This window comes from Manis pentadactyla, chromosome 3 (genome assembly GCF_030020395.1).
Source record: "Manis pentadactyla isolate mManPen7 chromosome 3, mManPen7.hap1, whole genome shotgun sequence".
Taxonomy (NCBI): domain Eukaryota; kingdom Metazoa; phylum Chordata; class Mammalia; order Pholidota; family Manidae; genus Manis; species Manis pentadactyla.
The window spans coordinates 172,396,149-172,415,061 of NC_080021.1; the positions used below are offsets into that span (position 1 = coordinate 172,396,149).

General features: G+C 39.7%; 1 long non-coding RNA gene across 7 annotated transcripts in view; it reads left to right on the forward strand.

Annotated features, from left to right (window-relative positions):
* The window catches only part of LOC118913800 (uncharacterized), a 43,614-nt gene that overhangs the window by 23,062 nt on the left and 1,639 nt on the right, over positions 1-18,913 (forward strand). For 4 of the 7 annotated variants that reach the window (XR_008996526.1, XR_008996530.1, XR_008996527.1 and 1 more), the window contains exon 3: positions 16,111-16,217. The exons of 1 other annotated variant lie outside the window; for it this stretch is intronic. This is a non-coding gene — a long non-coding RNA (uncharacterized LOC118913800). 2 more of the 7 variants (XR_008996528.1, XR_005025358.2) reach the window with 2 other exon arrangements.

An 18,913-nucleotide genomic window follows, 5' to 3' on the forward strand; every position in this document is an offset into this window, starting at 1 on the left:
GCTGTCCAGTTTTGCCAACACCAGCTGTTGAAGAGGCTGTCATTTCCCCATTGTATATCCATGGCTCCTTTATCTTATATTAATAGACCATATATGGTTGGGTTTATATCAAGGCTCTCTAGTCTGTTCCATTGGTCTATGGGTCTGTTCTTGTGCCAGTATCAAATTTTCTTGATTACTGTGGCTTTGTAGTAGAGCTTGAAGTTTGGGATCATAATGCCCTAGGTTTATTCTTCCTTCTCAGAATTGCTTGGGCTATTCGAGGTCTTTGTGGTTCCATATGAATTTTAGAATGATTTTCTCTAGTTTGTTGAAAAATGCTGTTGGTATTTTGATAGGAATTGCATTGAATCCATAGATTGCTTTAGGCAGGATGGCCATTTTGATAATATTAGTTCTTCCTATCCATGAGCATGGGATGAGTTTCTGTTTATTGGTATCTTCTTTAATTTGTCTTAAGAGGTCTTGTAGTTTTCAGGGTATAGGTCTTTCACTTCCTTGGTTAGGTTTGTACCTAGGTATTTTATTCTTTTTGATGCAACTGTGAATGGAATTGTTTTCCTGATTTATCTCTCTACTAATTTATTAGTGTATAGGAATGCCACAGATTTCTGTGTATTCATTTTGTATCCTGCACTTTTGCTGAATTCAGGTATTAGATATAGGAGGTTGGAAGTGGATTCTTTAGGGTTTTTTATGTACAATATCATGTCATCAGCAAACAGGACAGTTTAACTTCTTCCTTGCCAATCTGGATGCCTTTTATTTCTTTGTGTTGTCTGATTGCCATGGCTAGAACCTCCAGTACTATTTTGAATAAAAGCGCAGGAGAGTGGGCATCCTTGTCTTATTCCCAATCTTAAAGGAAAAACTTTCAGCTTCTCGCTATTACGTATGATGTTGCCTGTTTGTTTGTCATATATGGCCTTTATTATGTTGAGGTACTTTCTCTCTATACCCATTTTGTTGAGAGTTTTTATCATGGATTGATATTGAATTTTGTTGAATGCTTTTTCAGCATCTATGGAGATGATCATGAGGTTTTTGTCCTTTTTGTTGATGTGGTGTATGATGTTGATGGATTTTTGAATGTTGTACCATCCTTGCATCCCTATAATAAATCCTACTTGATCATGATGGATGATCTTTTTGATGTATGTTTGAACTTGGTTTGCTAATATTTTGTTGAGTATTTTTGCATCTATGTTCATCAGGGATATTGGTCTGTAATTTTCTTTTTTTGTGTTGTCTTTGCCTAGTTTTTGTGTAAGAGTGATGCTGGCATCATAGAATGAGTTAGGAAGTATTCCCTCTTCTTCTACTCTTTGGAAAACTTTATGGTGGATGGGTATTAAGTCTTCACTAAATGTTTGATGATTTTATTTATTTTTGCTCTAATCTTTATTATGTCCCTCCTTCTACTGACTTTGGGCCTCATTTGTTCTTGTTTTTCTAGTTTCATTAATTGTGGATTTAGACTGCTTATATGGGATTGTTCTTCTTTCCTGAGATAGGCCTGTATTGCAATATACTTTCCTCTTAGCACGGCCTTGACTGCGTCCCACAGATTTTGCGGTGTTGAATTATTGTTGTCATTTGTCTCCATATATTGCTTGATCTCTGTTTTTATTTGGTCATTGATCCATTGGTTATTTAGGAGCATCTTGTGAAGTCTTCATGTGTTTGTCGGATTTTTCATTTTCTTTGTATAATTTATTTCTATTTTCATACCTTTGTCGTCTGAGAAACTGGTTGGTACAATTTCAGTCTTTTTGAATTTACTGAGGCTCTTTTTGTGGCCTAATATATGATATATTCTTAAAAATGTTCCATGTGCACTTGAGAAGAATATGTATTCTGCTACTTTTGGGTGTAGAGTTCTGTAGATGTCTGTTAGGTCCATCTGTTCTTATGTGTTTTTCAGTACCTCTGTGTCCTTACTTATTTTCTGTCTTGTTGATCTGTCCTTCAGAGTGAGTGGAGTGTTGAAGTCTCCTAGAATGAATACATTGCATTCTATTTCCCCTTTTAATTCAGTTAGTATTTGTTTCACATATGTAGGTGCTCCTATGTTGGGAGCATAGATATTTATAATGGTTATATCTTCTCCTGGATTGACCCCTTTATCATTATGTAATGTCCTTCTTTGTCTCTTGTGACTTTCTTTGTTTTGAAGTCTATTTTGTCTGATATAAGTACTGCAACTCTTGCTTTTTTCCATTAGTTGCATGAAATATCTTTTTTCTATCCCTTCACTTTTAGTCTGTGTATGTCTTTGGGTTTAAAGTGCATCTCTTGTAGGCAGCATATAGATGGGTCTTGTTTTTTTTATCCATTCAGTGCCTCTGTGTCTTTTGATTGGTGCATTCAGACCATTTACATTTAGGGTGATAATCGATAGGTATGTATTTATTGCCATTGCAGACTTTAGATTCGTGGTTACCAAAGGTTCAAGGTTAACTTCCTTGCTATCTAAGATTCTAACTCACTTAATATTCTATTACAAACACAATCTAAAGGTTCTTTTCTTTTTCTCCTCCTTTTTCTTCCTCCTCCATTCTTTATATATTAATTATCATATTCTGTACTCTTTGTCTATCCCTTGACTGACTTGGGGGATAGTTAATTAAATTTTGCATTTGCTTAGTAATTAGCTGTTCTGCTTTCATTACTGTGGTTTTATTACCTCTGGTGACAGCTATTAAACCTTAGGAACACTTCCATCTATAGTAGTCCCTCCAAAATAGACTGTAGAGATGGTTTGTGGGAGGCAAATTCTCTCAGTTTTTGCTTATCTGGAAATTGTTTAATCCCTACTTCAAATGTAAATGATAATCTTGCCAGATAAATTAATCTTTGTTCCAGGCCCTTCTGCTTCGTTGCATTAAATACATCATGCCACTCCCATCTGGCCTGTAAGGTTTCTGCTGAGAAGTCTGATGTTAGCCTCGTGGGCTTTCCTTTGTATGTGATCTCATCTCTGTCTCGGGCTGTTTTTAACAGTCTGTCCTTATCCTTCATCTTTGCCATTTTAATTACTATGTGTCTTGGTGTTGTCTTCCTTGGGTCCCTTGTGTTAGGAGATCTGTGTATCTGCACGGCCTGAGGGACTATCTCTTTCCCCAGATTGGGGACGTTTTCAGCAATTACCTCCTCAAAAACACTTTCTATCCCTTTCTGTCTCTCTTCTTCTTCTGGTACCCCTATAAGGCGAATACTATTCTGTTTGGATTGGTCACACAGTTCTTTTAATATTCTTTCATGGTTTTTTTAGAGATCCTTTTTTCTCTCTCAGCCACAGCTTCTTTGTATTCCTCTTCTCTAGTTTCTGTTTAATTTATCATCTCCTCCACTGTATCCAATCTGCTTTTAATGCCCTCCATTGTGCTCTTCAACAATTGGATCTCTGGGGTTCATTCCTGAGTTCTTGAACATCTTACCCTACCTCCATTAGCATGTTAATGATCTTTATTTTGAATTCCCTTTTAGGAAGACTCATGAAAGTCCATAGCGTCATCTTTCTCAGGGGTTATATTAATTTTACTCTGTACCAGGTTCCTTTGGCGTTTCATATTTGTATATGGCACCTCTAGTGTCCAGAAGCTCCACTCTCTGGAGCTGCTCAGCCCCTGAAGCAATTATGGGAGTCACAGGGGAGTGGTATTGGTGCCTGGGGGGAGGAAAGAGCTGTTTCCTGCTTCCCGGCTGCTCTGCGTGTCTCCACTGCCTGAACCAGTGGGCCAAGCACACAGATATAAGGTTTTTTTCCCAGAGCAGCTGGATATGGATCCCTACTTTCCACAAACGGCTGGAATCTCAGTCTCTCCAGGAATTCTGCCTCTCTTAGCTTTCCAACCCCATAATCATGAGAGTATCATGAAATGTAGGTTTTTGCTCTCAGAGCAGATCTCTGGAGTTAGGTATTCAGCAGTCTCAGGCCTCTACTTCGTCCCCAGTCCATTTCTCTTCCTCCCGCCGGTGAGGTGCAGTCTGGTGCAGTCCTCTTTCCTGTTGCTCTCTCAGGATTAGTTGTATTAATTATATTTTCATATTATATGCAGTTTTAGGAGGAAGCCTCTGTGTCACCATCTTTAATCCTCTTGGGTAGGTTTTTGATTACTGATTCAATTTCGTTGCTGGTAATTGATGTATTTAGATTTTCTGTTTCTTCTGGGGTCAGCCTTGGAAGGTTGTATTTTCTAGGAAGTTGTCCACTTCTTCTAGGTTTTCCAGTTTGTTAGCATATACATTTTCATAATATTCTCTAATAATTCTTTGTATTTCTGTGGTGTCCGTAGTGATTTTTCCTTTCTCATTTCTGATTCTGTTTATGTGTGTACACTCTCTTTTTTTCTTGGTAAGTCTGGATAGGGGTTTATCGACTCAAAGAGCCAGCTGTTGGTTTCACTGAATTTTTCTATTGTTTTATCCTTCTCAATTTTATTTATTTATTCTGGGATTTTTATTATGTCCATCCTTCTGCTGACTTTGGGCTTCATTTGTTCTTCTTTTTCCAGTTTCAATAATTGTGAATTTACCCTATTCATTTGGGAGTGTTCTTCCTTCTTTAAATATGCCTGGATTGCTATATACTTTCCTCTTAGAACTGCCTTTGCTGCATCCCACGGAAGTTGGGGCTTTGTGCTGTTGTTGTCATTTGTCTCCATATATTGCTTGATCTCTGTTTTAATTTGGTCATTTATCCATCGATTATTTAGGAGCGTGTTGTTAAGCCTCCATGTGTTTGTGAGCCTTTTTCTTTTTTGTACAATTTATTTCTAGTTTTATACCTTTGTGATCTGAAAAGTTGATTGGTAGAATTTCAACCTTTTTGAATTTATCAATTTTCTGAGACTCTTTTTGTGGCCTAATATATGATCTATTCATAAAAATGTTCCATGTGCACTTGAGAAGAATGTGTATTCTGCTACTTTTGGGTGTAAAGTTTTGTAGATGTCTGTTAGGTCCATCTGTTCTAATGTGTTTTTCAGTTCCTCTGTGTCCTTACTTATTTTCTGTCTGCTGGATCTGTCCTTTAGATTGAGTGGTATGTTGAAGTCTCCTAAAACGTATGCATTGCATTCTATTTCCTCTTTTAATTCTGTTAGTATTTTTTCACATATGTAGGTGCTCCTGTGTTGAGTGCATAGGAATTTATAATGGTTATATCCTCTTGTTGGACTGACCCCTTTATCATTATGTAATGTCCTTCTTTGTCTCTTGTTACTTTCTTTGTTTTGAAATCTCTTTTGCCTGATACAAGTACTGCAACACCTGCTTTTTCTCCCTATTGTTTGCATGAAATATCTTTTTCCATTCCTTCACTTTTAATGTGTGTATGTCCTTGAGTTTGAGTTGAGTCTCTTGTAGGCAGCATATAGATGGGTCTTGCTTTTTATCCATTCTATTACTCTGCGTCTTTTGATTGGTGCACTCAGTCCATTTACATTTAGGGTCATTATCGATAGATATGTACTTATTGCCATTGCAGGCTTTGTTTTCGTGGTTACCAGAGGTTCAAGGGTAGCTTCTTTACTATCTAACTGTCTAACTGTCTAACTTAGCTCACTTATTATGCAATTATAAACACAGTCTGATGATTATTTCTCTCCCTTCTTTTTCTTCCTCTTCCACTCTTTATATGTTAAGTATTTTATTCTGTACTCTTTGTGTTACCCTTGACTGATTTTGTTGATAGCTGATTTTATTTTGCATTTATTTAGTATTTGGTTGGTCTGCTTTCTTTGCTGTGGTTTCATTTTCTCTGGTGACATCTTTTTAGCCTTAGGAGCACTTCCATCTAGAGCAGTCCCTTTAAAATACACTGTAGAGATGGTTTGTGGGATGTAAATTCCCTCAATTTTTGCTTATTTGGGAATTGTTTAATCCCTCCCTCAAATTTAAATGATAATCTTGCTGGATACAGTATTCTTGGTTCAAGGCTCTCTTCTGTTTCATTGCATTAAATATATCATGCTCTTCTCTTCTGTCCTGTAATGTTTCTGCTGAGAAGTCTGATGATTGCCTGATGGGTTTTCTTTTGTAATTGATCTTTTTTCTCTCTGTGCCTGCTTTTAATACTCTGTCCTTGTCTTTGATCTTTGCCATTTTAATTCTTATATGTCTTGGTGTTGTCCTCCTTGTGTCCCTTGTGTTGGGGATCTGTGGGCTTACATGGTCTGAGGGACTATTTCCTTACCCAGCTTGGGGAAATTTTCAGCAATTATTTCTTCAGACACTTTCTATCCCTTTTTCTCTCTCTTCTTCTTCTGGTAACCCTATTATGCGAATATTGTTCTGTTTAGATTGTTCACACCATTCTCTTAATATTCGTTCATTCCTGGAGATCCTTTTATCTCTCTCTGCCTCAGCATCTCTGTGTTCTTGTTCTCTGATTTCTGTTCCATTAACAGTCCCTTGCATCTCTCCCAGTCTGCTCTGAAATCCTTCCATTGTTTGTTTCACTTCTGTTATCTTCCTCTGGAATTCATCCCTCATCTGTTGCATATTTCTCTGTAGCTCCATCAGCATCCTTGTGACTTTTATTTTAAATTCTTTTTTCAGGAAGATTGGTGATTTCGGTCTCACCAGGCCCTCTGTCTGGTGTTTGAGGGATTTTGGACTGAACAAGGTTCTTTTGTCTTTTCATTGTGATGGAAGTGATTACTGGTGAGTGGCGCGTGTGTCCGCTGGGAGAACAAAGTCCCTTCCTGCTTGCTGGTTGCCTTGCCCATCTCTGCTGCCTGTGCTGGGCAACCGCACACCAGGAGCAGCCTTTGGGTTAATCCCTTGATCTGCCATGGGCGGGGTGGCTCTCAGGGTGGCTTAAGGGCAGTGTCTGGGATTGCAGGTGAACAGTGTGTGTTTACCGCGAGAATAAAGCCCCTCTGTGCCTTCCAGACTGTGCGCTGGTCTCCGCTGTCTGTGCCGGTCAACTGTGGGCAGGGGGCAGCCTCTGGGACTGGCCTGGTTAGCCGTGTGCTGGGGGAAGCCTCTGTGTTTGCTGTGGGTGGGGCTTTTCCTTGGATGCTCCCCAGCAATGGTGGATCAGCCTGTTCACTTGCAGTGCCAGCGGCAGGGGGAATGAATGGTAGGCTGCTTATTGCCATGAGGGGCTTCGGAGCTGCATTGCCACCCAGGGATTAGGGCACCTGAAGTTTCTTAAAGTTCCCTGCCTGCTGGGCTGAGTGTGCCAGGACTATTTTGTCCACCTGTTAAACCCTTGTCCCTTTAAGACTTTTTTTTTTTTTTTTTTAATAATTATTTTTTATTGAAGGGTAGTTGACACACAGTATTACATTACATGAGTTTCAAGTGTACAACACAGTGGTAGAACATTTATATACATAATTCTAGGTTCCAGCTATCACCCTACCAGGCTGTTACAATATCTTGACTATATTCCTTATGCTATACATTACATCCCGGTTACTAATTTATTTTACCATTGGAAGTCTGTCCTTTTTTTTTTTTTTTTTGTGAGGGCATCTCTCATATTTATTGATCAAATGGTTGTTCACGACAATAAAATTCTGTATAGGAGTCAATGCTCAATGCACAATCATTATTCCACCCCAAGCCTAATTTTTGTCAGTCTCCAATCTTCTGAGGCATAACAAACAAGTTTTTACATGTAGAACAAATTCTTACATAATGAATAAGTTACATAGTGAACAGTACAAGGGCAGTCATCACAGAAACTTTTGGTTTTGCTCATGCATTATGAACTATAAACAGTCAGTTCAAATATGAATACTGATTTGGTTTTTATACTTGATTTATATGTGGATACCACATTTCTCTCTTTATTATTATTATTTTTAATAAAATGCTGAAGTGGTAGGTAGATACAAGATAAAGGTAGAAAACATAGTTTAGTGTTGTAAGAGAGCAAATGTAGATGATCAGGTGTGTGCCTGTAGACTATGTGTTAATCCAAGCTAGACCAGGGCAATAAAACATCCACGTATGCAGAAGATTTCTCTCAGAACGGGGGGGTGAGGTTCTAAGCCTCACCTCTGTTGATCCCCAATTTCTCACCTGATGGCCCCCCTGCGACTGTGCCTGTCTTAGGTTGTTCCTCCCTTGAGGAATCTTACCCGTCTCTGGCTAACCAGTCATCTTCCGGGGCCATACAGGGAAATGTGAAGTTGGTAAGTGAGAGAGAAGCCTTATTGTTTGAAAAAGTTAGATTTTTACTTCTTTGCATATTTATGCCCTGTGGCTTCTATGCCCAGCATTTGTCTTGAGGTATCTTTACCACTTGGAAGAATTATGATACTCGGTAAATTTGATATGAGGCACGAATTCTATTTAAGGGTTGTAATTAGGAAGGAAGAAGAAAAGCTATAGAAGTAGCAGGCGGAAGAAAACATGGGAAGATTGATTATTTCTTTGATATATCTTCTTGTAGAGTAACTTCAGCATGTATAGGTTTTAAGCTACTACTTAAATTGCACACACACATTAACATAATAGGAGTATAGTTACATAACCAAAGCATATCTGTAATTACCAGCCATCTGCAGTGAAACCAAGAAAACCAGTTAGGCACCTTAGGCATTTGTGAAAACTTATCTATGATATGGTGGATATTGTCCAAATGAACTTGAACAGTCTGAGAGAAATCAGACAAATTAAAACAACCCATTCCTGGGGACTGTTCACATGCCATATGTTCTTTTAACAATAAATAGTTTGTAGTTGTAAGACTTTGGAGCGCTACAATTTGCACTTCTCCAAATTCTTGGTTGAGTTCCAACAGTATAGATCCAGTCCAATTTTGTTGTTTTACTGTATGCACAGGCCAGCTTAGATATCTCCTTCCTCATTCCCATGGCAGGTCCAGGAACTGGTGGGATGAGTGCATCTACAGCTGTAGCAGTGCGTGGATCTTTGTTGGGGTTTTTTGATGATCATCTTCTGGCATGAGTCTTCCAGAGGGTGCAGATGTTGGAAGTTCTTTTTCATATCGTATCTTAGTTCATTTTCGGGGTAGCCCAATTAGGCTTTGATCCTCTGTATAAACACAAACAGACCCTTTGCCTACACTTTTATATGCCCTTTATACCCTTGTGTAGAACTCGTTGGAGGTTACCACACAGGAACTGCCCTTTTTTTTTTTTTTTTTGCTATCACTAATCTACACTTACATGACGAATATTATGTTTACTAGGCTCTCCCCTATACCAGGTCTCCCCTATAAACCCCTTTACAGTCACTGTCCATCAGCATAGCAAAATGTTGTAGAATCACTACTTGTCTTCTCTGTGTTGTACAGCCCTCCCCTTTCTCCCACCCCGCTATGGATGCTAATCTTAATACCCCCCTACTTCTCCCCCCCTTATCCCTCCCTACCCACCCATCCTCCCCAGTCCCTTTCCCTTTGGTACCTGTTAGTCCATTCTTGAGTTCTGTGATTCTGCTGCTGTTTTGTTCCTTCAGTTTTTCCTTTGTTCTTATATTCCACAGATAAGTGAAATCATTTGGTATTTCTCTTTCTCCGCTTGGCTTGTTTCACTGAGCATAATACCCTCCAGCTCCATCCATGTTGCTGCAAATGATTGGATTTGCCCTTTTCTTATAGCTGAGTAGTATTCCATTGTGTATATGTACCACATCTTCTTTATCCATTCATCTATTGATGGACATTTAGGTTGCTTCCAATTCTTGGCTATTGTAAATAGTGCTGCAATAAACATAGAGGTGCATCTGTCTTTCTCAAACTTGATTGCTGCGTTCTTAGGGTAAATTCCTAGGAGTGGAATTCCTGGGTCAAATGGTAAGTCTGTTTTGAGCATTTTGATGTACCTCCATACTGCTTTCCACAATGGTTGAACTAACTTACATTCGCACCAGCAGTGTAGGAGGGTTCCCCTTTCTCCACAGCCTCGCCAACATTTGTTGTTGTTTGTCTTTTGGATGGCAGCCATCCTTACTGGTGTGAGGTGATACCTCATTGTAGTTTTAATTTGCATTTCTCTGATAATTAGCGATGTGGAGCATCTTTTCATGTGTCTGTTGGCCATCTGTATTTCTTTTTTGGAGAACTGTTCAGTTCCTCTGCCCATTTTTTAATTGGGTTATTTGTTTTTTGTTTGTTGAGGCATGTGAGCTCTTTATATATTCTGGACGTCAAGCCTTTATCGGATGTGTCATTTTCAAATATATTCTCCCATACTGTAGGGATCCTTCTTGTTCTATTGATGGTGTCTTTTGCTGTACAGAAGCTTTTCAGCTTAATATAGTCCCACTTACTCATTTTTGCTGTTGTTTTCCTTGCCCGGGGAGATATGTTCAAGAAGAGGTCACTCATGTTTATGTCTAAGAGGTTTTCGCCTATGTTTTCTTCCAGGGGTTTAATGGTTTCATGGCTTACATTCAGGTCTTTGATCCATTTTGAGTTTACTTTTGTATATGGGGTTAGACAATGGTCCAGTTTCATTCTCCTACATGTAGCTGTCCAGTTTTGCCAGCACCACCTGTTGAAGAGACTGTCATTTCGCCATTGTATGTCCATGGCTCCTTTATCAAATATTAATTGACCATATATGTCTGGGTTAATGTCTGGATTCTCTAGTCTGTTCCATTGGTCTGTGGCTCTGCTCTTGTGCCAGTACCAAATTGTCTTGATTACTATGGCTTTATAGTAGAGCTTGAAGTTGGGGAGTGAGATCCCCCCTACTTTATTCTTCTTTCTCAGGATTGCTTTGGCTATTCGGGGTCTTTGGTGTTTCCATATGAATTTTTGAATTATTTGTTCCAGTTCATTGAAGAATGTTGCTGGTAGTTTCATAGGGATTGCATCAAATCTGTATATTGCTTTGGGCAGGATGGCCATTTTAACGATATTAATTCTTCCTAGCCACGAGCATGGGATGAGTTTCCATCTGTTAGTGTCCCCTTTAATTTCTCTTAAGAGTGACTTGTAGTTTTCAGAGTATAAGTCTTTCACTTCTTTGGTTAGGTTTATTCCTAGGTATTTTATTTTTTTTGATGCAATTGTGAATGGAGTTGTTTTCCTGATTTCTCTCTCTGTTGGTTCATTGTTAGTATATAGGAAAGCCACAGATTTCTGTGTGTTGATTTTGTATCCTGCAACTTTGCTGTATTCCGATATCAGTTCTAGTAGTTTTGGAGTGGAGTCTTTAGGGTTTTTTATGTACAGTATCATGTCATCTGCAAATAGTGACAGTTTAACTTCTTCTTTACCAATCTGGATTCCTTGTATTTCTTTATTTTGTCTGATTGCCGTGGCTAGGACCTCCAGTACTATGTTAAATAACAGTGGAGAGAGTGGGCATCCCTGTCTAGTTCCCGATCTCAGAGGAAATGCTTTCAGCTTCTCGCTGTTCAATATAATGTTGGCTGTGGGTTTATCATAGATGGCCTTTATTATGTTGAGGTACTTGCCCTCTATTCCCATTTTGCTGAGAGTTTTTAACATGAATGGATGTTGAACTTTGTCAAATGCTTTTTCAGCATCTATGGAGATGATCATGTGGTTTTTGTCTTTCTTTTTGTTGATGTGGTGGATGATGTTGATGGACTTTCGAATGTTGTACCATCCTTGCATCCCTGGAATGAATCCCACTTGGTCATGGTGTATGATCCTTTTGATGTATTTTTGAATTCGGTTTGCTAATATTTTGTTGAGTATTTTTGCATCTACGTTCATCAGGGATATTGGTCTGTAGTTTTCTTTTTTGGTGGGGTCTTTGCCTGGTTTTGGTATTAGGGTGATGTTAGCTTCATAGAATGAGTTTGGGAGTATCCCCTCCTCCTCTATTTTTTGGAAAACTTTAAGGAGAATGGGTATTATGTCTTCCCTGTATGTCTGATAAAATTCCGAGGTAAATCCATCTGGCCCGGGGGTTTTGTTCTTTGGTAGTTTTTTGATTACCTCTTCAATTTCGTTGCTGGTAATTGGTCTGTTTAGATTTTCTGTTTCTTCCTGGGTCAATCTTGGAAGGTTATATTTTTCTAGGAAGTTGTCCATTTCTCCTAGTTTTCCCAGCTTGTTAGCATATAGGTTTTCATAGTATTCTCCAATAATTCTTTGCATTTCCATGGGGTCCGTCGTGATTTTTCCTTTCTCGTTTCTGATACTGTTGATTTGTGTTGACTCTCTTTTCTTCTTAATAAGTCTGGCTAGAGGCTTATCTATTTTGTTTATTTTCTCGAAGAACCAGCTCTTGGTTTCATTGATTTTTGCTATTGTTTTATTCTTCTCAATTTTATTTATTTCTTCTCTGATCTTTATTATGTCCCTCCTTCTGCTGACCTTAGGCCTCATCTGTTCTTCTTTTTCCAATTTCGATAATTGTGACATTAGACCATTCATTTGGGATTGCTCTTCCTTTTTTAAATATGCTTGGATTGCTATATACTTTCCTCTTAAGACTGCTTTTGCTGTGTCCCACAGAAGTTGGGGCTTAGTGTTGTTGTTGTCATTTGTTTCCATATATTGCTGGATCTCCATTTTGATTTGGTCATTGATCCATTGATTATTTAGGAGCGTGTTGTTAAGCCTCCATGTGTTCGTGAGCCTCTTTGCTTTCTTTGTACAGTTTATTTCTAGTTTTATGCCTTTGTGGTCTGAAAAGTTGGTTGGTAGGATTTCAATCTTTTGGAATTTTCTGAGGCTCTTTTTGTGGCCTAGTATGTGGTCTATTCTGGAGAATGTTCCATGTGCACTTGAGAAGAATGTATATCCCGCTGCTTTTGGATGTAGAGTTCTATAGATGTCTATTAGGTCCATCTGCTCTACTGTGTTGTTCAGTGCTTCCGTGTCCTTACTTATTTTCTGCCCAGTGGATCTATCCTTTGGGGTGAGTGGTGTGTTGAAGTCTCCTAGAATGAATGCATTGCAGTCTATATCCCCCTTTAGTTCTGTTAGTATTTGTTTCACATATGCTGGTGCTCCTGTGTTGGGCCTTTAAGACTTTTATAACACCCACTTTTCTTTTGTCCCAGGGCAGCCGGCTGTGGGAACCTGTTTGCAGTCTTACTCTCAGATTTTGCTTTTCCATTTCTCTAATATCCAGTACAGTATGCAATGTGTGTATGTGCTCCCGGTGAAGATTACTAGGGCTAGTTATTTAGCAGTCCTATGCTTCCACACCCTCCCCACTCTGATTATTTTCCTCCCACCCGTGACTTGGGGTGGGGGTAGTGCTCAGGTCCCACCAGGTCACGGCTTTGTATCTTACCCTTTTGGTGGGATGTGAAGTTCTTGCAGATGTAGATACAGCCTGGTTGGTGTATTGTATCTTCTGTTCACTCTTTTAGGAATAGTTGTATTTGCTGTATTTTCAAAATATATATGATTTTGTGAGGATATTTCTGCCAACCCACTCACACCACCATCTGGAGAATCTCTGGACTTTCTCTTTTACATAAAGAGCTTCCTCATTGGACATTTAAGCTGTTTCTAGTTAGTTGCTATTACGAAGAAAGTCACAAATTATACAATTCACCTGACATTTAAGTCATTTCCCATGTCTAGAAGTGAGGATGTAAGATAATTACTAGATGTAGAAATGCCTAGTCTAAGTGTATACACTTTGTAATTTTGATAGATACTGCTAAATTGCTTTCCACAGGGTTGTTCCGATTTACACTCCCACTATGAGAGTACATGTTTCCTCAAGTCCTGATAAGTGTTGCCAAACTTTGGGATTTTGTCAGTCTGATAGGGGATATAAATGTTACTTCAATGTAGTCACAATTTATTCATCTTTAAACATATTTTTATATATTCTTCTGTCTTTTACCATTTTTTTCTATTGGATTGTCAATGCTCTCTATATAGTGGAATTTAGCCCCACATAAAAGTTCCATGTTTTTTTCCCCTCAGTGTGTATCATTGTCTTTCTCTTCCCTGCCTCCCTCATTAGGATTTAAGTCACAGAAACCCAACTCAAAATAGCTCAAGCAAAAATGTGACTATACTATAAAGGTCCTGGGGTATCCTGGGAACATTGTATGTGTCTAGATCCCTATGTATAGCTGGAGCCAGGGATTCTTTTCCATCTGGAATACCTCTTGTCCATACAGTTATCTTTGGGATTGGTTCATCATTCTCTTGCACTCTTGACCAGTTCTGTTTGCTCCTTCATCCATATGGTAGAAGAGGTCATCAGTAGTGCCGAAGTTTAAATCTCTCTCCCATTAGACACCGAGGTGGAGCTGAAGAGCTCAATTCTGATTCCAAATTCCCACTGATGGCATTCTGATAAGCTAGCTTGGGTCAAGACCCATTCTTGGCCCAATGAATTCTCACCACAGGGTTAGGTCACAGTGAATTTCCATGGCTGTTCCTATGGTAGCCATCTGAATGGAGTTGGGAGCAGGGGAAGATGTGAGGTGGGCAGTCCCCATTGAAGAAGCAGCAGGAGATCCCAGAAAAGGAAGGGATACTGGGACAGACAAAATAATACCTGTTATCCCATGCCATCCCTTCTCTCTAGGGAGACTGTAAAATCTTGAGTTTTCAGTTACATCTCTACAATTCCTTCAGGATCTAGTTTCATAAATTACCTTTTTTCTTCTTTTATATTTTAAATCTGTACTTCTACCTGGATACTTTTCCCTTAGGTTCAAATTTGCTCAAAGCTCTCCTATAGTAAAGGAATGTTTCATAATCCTTCTTCATGCCCCTGCCTAATCTGTATACTTTTCTCCTCTGCAAATAAATGCCATCTGCTCTTTATATTTTATCCTAACCCTGCCTTCTCCCTCCAGACTTCTGCCATCTCCAGTTCCCCAAGATGTTTGTTGGACTTTCGAAGGCAGAAGACAAGACAGAGTGAAGGAAGCATGAAATGTATAGGCCATCCTGACACAGCCCTGACGTGCCACGGCTGACTGCCTTGCGGCACATCTCAGGAACCACAGAGCCCAGCCCCAGAGTCCCCCTGGATTGTGAGATGTGGCACTGACCAGTCCCTAACCTTTCAAGCTTCCTCATTCCAGAGAGTCTGTGACCCCAGCACCACCTCCCCGCCACCCAGGCTGCCAATAGCTTATTTACCAAAGCCTCCCTTGGTGGAAGGCTTTCTCACGCAGAGGCACTGAACCCTCTCAGGTCATTTGCTTCCCATGTGAGGCTAACCTTCTTGCTAGTCCTATACTCTCTGGAATGAAGGGGACAGAAACACAGGTTAACCAGAACTACTGCTTTAAGGGTTCCCACTGCCAAAGGCCAAGCCCTTGACCCTCACTCATCAACCTGCCTTTCTGGTTCTCTCCACTGCATGGGTACTTGTGGGGATACCCTATGTAATGAAACCCTTTACTTCTTTTGTTTTTAAACAACTTTTCATTATGGAAAATTATAAACACAGACAAAGTAGAAAGACTTGTTAACTGTGTCTACCACCCAGTTTCAATGATTATCCACATAAAGCCTGTGTCGTTCCATCAATAACTCCAAACTTTCCCCCATCATTTCAAAGTAAATTTCAGGTTTTATATTTCATCTAAATATTTCAGTGTGTATCTCTAAACCACAATGCTTTTTTTTGCTTATTTTTGGCTTTAGTCAGGTTTATTAAAGCATAATTTACATGCAGAAAATTTTGCCTTTTTAAAGTACAGCTCTGAAATTTTATAAATTCAATTGGCCATACAAACATCACAATAGAAATACAGAACAGTTCTATCACCTCTCAAAATTCTCCCATGCCCCTTTGCAGTGAACTCCACTAGGTAGCCACAGGTCTGTTTTCTATTTCTTAGTTGTACTTTTTCAGAATGTCATAAAAATGGAATCATAAAGTATGTAGCCTTTTGAAGACTCATGTTTTAAAACACAATCATACCATCATCAATATCTCTCCCTATCAACACTAACTCCCTTGTATCATCAAATATCCAGGGTTTCTATCTCTACAATAGTCCTAAAAAGTATTTGTTTACCCTGATTTAGGATCTAAACAAAGTCTACATTTTGCAATTGGTTGTTATATCTCTATGGCAAATCTACATGTTTTCTTTCCATCCTTTGGTTGAAGAAATTGGGTTGTCATGAAGAGTTTCCCTTATCTGGAATTTATGTACTGCATCTGCATGTTATCATTTCTCCTGTTCCCTATACCTTGCTACTAGACTTTGCTATATATGGACCAGCAGACATCTACATCACCTGGGAGTTTGTCAGAAATGAAGAATGTTGGGCTCAAGACCTACTGAATCAGAATCTGCATTTTTAACAGGTGATTCAGCCCCTGTGAATTAGTAGTGAGAGCTAGCGTTCTGATCTGGTTTAGGTTCTTTTTTTTTTTTTGGCAAGACTCCTTCCTAGGTAGTCTGCATCCCTTATTTCCTCAAACTGGTGCACTTGCTCCTCTCTACCCCTGTCTGGCATCTTCTTGGCCCTAGGCCTCTGTAAGTGTAGGGAGGCCCCAAGGGTCTGCCTTCTGGCTGTCTCCATTCTCTCTTCTTGCTGTGCCCGAGTGAGCTCGTTTACATCCAGGGCTGTTAGGTATCTCATTTTAGATTGGCTATGGGTTGACTTGCAGCTCTGCTCTGTTCTGTGTCTTCATTCTACTTCACTCCAGGATCCAGCCTGAAGCAGCAGTCCCAATTTGGCATATGGAAAAAGGGAAAGAGGAATGGCAGAACTAGGAATTGCTTTTGAAGCTTCTGCTTAGTCACAACACAGAGCAATTCCATGCATGTTCCATTTTTCACAGCTAATGACAGGATCAAGTTCCATGTCAATGGGTTGGGAAAGTGTGTTCAAATATCTGGAATCAATAGTACAATCTATCACAATTCCTATCTTATACCTCAATCACATCCCTTATTTCAATTCCCTTTATCCCTACCTTAAACTTCTCTTAGCTTAGAATCCACTTAGTCTGGGAAACCTGATACCCTCAGGCAAGGTCACATCCACTGCTATCTGCTGTCATGGTACCTATGCCTTTTCATAGCACATGACACAATTGTAATGAATTATTTATGTAATTTTTCACATCTAACTTCCTGCTTAGACTGCAAGCTCTGTGAGGGTAGAAACAGAACCTGCTTTGCTCACCATTTTATTCTTAGTGCCTAGAAAAGTGTCTAGGCACATAGCAAGTATTAAATTATGTATGTAAATGAATGAATGCATGCCTAGATTATTGAAAACTAGGTTATTACCAATAGTTTCTGATATCTATTTTCCTTCTTAAAGATCTCTTTTCATTCATCTATTAGTCTTCCAGTTCAGCTTCTGCCACTTTTCCAGCTGAAACATAATATTTGAAGTTTCCTGAATTATTAGGCTTTCTGAGACCTCCATCCTTTTGCTCATACTGTTCCTGCTGTAGAATCCCCGCCCCTCAGGTCTCTTCCTGGCAAAATCCTATTCATCCCTACATCTCAGTTCTGAGACTACCTCCTCTTCTGAGCCTGCTTTGGCTCTCAGTGTAGACTTGGGACCCCCACCCCTCTGATTCCACATTCTATGTACGCACCTCCATTTTAGCAATTATCATGTTGTATTCTAATATCTGTGTACCTCTTTAGACTAAGTTCCATGAGGCCCAAAACAATATTTTATTTGTCTTTATACTACACAGCACTTCATATAGAGCCTTGCAGTTACTCAAAATTGCTGTTACAACTTGCAAGCTACAATCACTAAACAAAGTAATGCTTCTCTATGCAGAAGCAGCAGTCCCGGCACAAGTTAACAATTCCATGCCCTTCAGGTGTCAGCAAGGCCTTGGTCTTCCAGTCAGAATCAACTAACTCTTCTTATGCACCCAGTCATAACATAGTGGGTTTCCAGTACAGATTAGAAAAGGAGGCACTTCTAAAAGCAGGCCTGCTGACAACAACAGAAGTGGGTCGTGACAGCTGGCCTGTAAACTACTAGAGCTCCACAGAAAACATGGCCATGTTCTTGTGGCAGCTGTGCTAGCATTTCCTGGCAAAGCCCTGCTTCCTGCAGCCCTCTCCCACAATTTTGAGCCTGGAGAATTTGTCTTAGATTAAAAAAAAAAAATCCTTGCTCACTTCTCTTGTTTCCCTTATAGCTGAAGAGAGGGCAAACTCTGAGCCCCTGGTCATGGTGAGGAGCCTGAGGAAAGGATAATTTTCTCTATCAGGCTCCCATCTTCTTCCCCCTTTCCTTGGTGGCAGCGGCAGTCGTGGCTTGGTTTTTCAGGGAAGCAAAATGTACAGTCCATAGTGAATTTTTGCCCTCTAGCACACTGGCTAAAACAGTGGTTCTCAAACTTGAGCATGGGTCAGAATACCTGGAGGGACTGTTAAGCCACAGATTGTTGGACTCCGCTTCCAGAGTTTCTGATTTGAGAGGTCAGGCGTACGGACCTAGACATCTACAGTTCTAACAAGTTCTGAGGCCCTGCTGATGCTGTGGTCTGGGGCCCACACTTTCAGAATCACTGGCTTGAGCAATGAACCTTAAGCAAGACCACGGTGAAGACCCTGGTCAGACAGGAAAATACAGAGGATTTCATTCTTGATCATGTACTTCTTGCTTAACTTGCTGAAGTGCCTGCATTTTTTCCATGGAAGACTTTGTGACTTGATGATTTCCACTTGTGGAACCAGTAGAACTGGATATTTATTATCAGATGTTTACTTAGAACAAATAAACATAGTTCTAAACTCTGTAAAAATAGAAGACGCTGGCATTCTAACTTCCCTGAAAGAGTGGCTCCTCTAGACCTGCTCTCTCATGGATGTGAGATGATGGATCACTGGTTCCTATTTAGGCCAAAAGCACTACAAGCAAACACATCATTAGAACTCAGGGGTTCCCTGTTCTCTGCCTTCATACCCCCTGACCCAAACTGTATGTTTATATCTGATAGCAGGATTTTATTTTTATATTTTTTTAGGAAAGCAAGTGAGAGGCTTTTATTTAGAGAAGAAGTGAGAGGACAGAGCT